This window comes from Syngnathus leptorhynchus, unplaced genomic scaffold (genome assembly GCF_054491065.1).
Source record: "Syngnathus leptorhynchus isolate UIUO unplaced genomic scaffold, UIUO_Slep HiC_scaffold_107, whole genome shotgun sequence".
Taxonomy (NCBI): domain Eukaryota; kingdom Metazoa; phylum Chordata; class Actinopteri; order Syngnathiformes; family Syngnathidae; genus Syngnathus; species Syngnathus leptorhynchus.
In genome coordinates this window covers 55,001-56,696 of record NW_028232074.1, presented here as the reverse complement: position 1 = coordinate 56,696, position 1,696 = coordinate 55,001, and positions in this window count along the sequence as shown.

The window sequence follows — 1,696 nt, the reverse complement described above, 5'->3', positions numbered from 1 at the left end:
CTACGAATGTTGTCCATCCAAGGAGGGAGCGTGATGCCCGGCCGGCTCCGAAAACACAGGCCGAGAGTCGCCCCGGACGGTCCGCCTCGCGGCGCCCGTCTGCTCGGATAAAATGACACAAAGTGTCAACTGCGAATGTTGTCCATCCAAGGAAGGAGCGTGATGCCCGGCCGGCTCCTTAAACACAGGCCGAGAGTCGCCCCGGACGGTCCGCCTCGCGGCGCCCGCCCGCTCGGATAAAATGACACAAAGTGTCAACTACGAATGTTGTCCATCCAAGGAAGGAGCGTGATGCCCGGCCGGCTCCTTAAACACAGGCCGAGAGTCGCCCCGGACGGTCGCCTCGCGGCGCCCGTCTGCTCGGATAAAATGACACAAAGTGTCAACTACGAATGTTGTCCATCCAAGGAGGGAGCGTGATGCCCGGCCGGCTCCGAAAACACAGGCCGAGAGTCGCCCCGGACGGTCCGCCTCGCGGCGCCCGTCTGCTCGGATAAAATGACACAAAGTGTCAACTGCGAATGTTGTCCATCCAAGGAAGGAGCGTGATGCCCGGCCGGCTCCTTAAACACAGGCCGAGAGTCGCCCCGGACGGTCCGCCTCGCGGCGCCCGCCCGCTCGGATAAAATGACACAAAGTGTCAACTACGAATGTTGTCCATCCAAGGAAGGAGCGTGATGCCCGGCCGGCTCCTTAAACACAGGCCGAGAGTCGCCCCGGACGGTCGCCTCGCGGCGCCCGTCTGCTCGGATAAAATGACACAAAGTGTCAACTACGAATGTTGTCCATCCAAGGAGGGAGCGTGATGCCCGGCCGGCTCCGAAAACACAGGCCGAGAGTCGCCCCGGACGGTCCGCCTCGCGGCGCCCGTCTGCTCGGATAAAATGACACAAAGTGTCAACTACGAATGTTGTCCATCCAAGGAGGGAGCGTGAGGCCCGGCCGGCTCCGAAAACACAGGCCGAGAGTCGCCCCGGACGGTCCGCCTCTCGAGGCGCCCGCCCGCTCGGATAAAATGACACAAAGTGTCAACTACGAATGTTGTCCATCCAAGGAGGGAGCGTGATGCCCGGCCGGCTCCGAAAACACAGGCCGAGATTCGACCCCGGACGGGCCGTCTTCTCCCGGCGCCCGCCCGCGTACGCCCCCCATCCCCGGTCGCCCGTCTGCTCCCGGCGGGCCTCCGAGTACCCCCTCACCCAACTGACCGACTGGCACTCATGACCCGCCTTGGTAGGGCCTCCATCGGCCTCGGCTCGTCCGACGTCGGGTGGACGGTTCCTACCCACTGCGGGTCGCACTCTAGCGCCCCGGCCGCCGCGTGAGCGTGCGCTCCCCGCGCCGCCCCGCAGGCCCCGGCGCGACCGTACTGCGGCGAGACCGAGACGACCCGGTTTGGCATCCATCCCACCTAGCCACGATCCACGGAGGCCGAGCGAGCGGCTGAGTGTCGGGCGCCGCGCGTGCGAGCGTCCGCCGGCCGCGCCGGTCCTTCCGCGAATGTCGTTTCTCAAACCCTCCGGCTTGATAGCGGCGGCACCACGGGAAGCCGTCCACACACACACCGTCCGACCTCTATCCGAAAAGCCTTCCCGACCAACCGCGGTCGCGGGGGCGTCTGTCGCTCCGCATCGGGGGGGCGTATGGCTTCCGCGCTACGCGCTGCGGGCTCGGGGGGGCCGCAACGGCTGAGTCT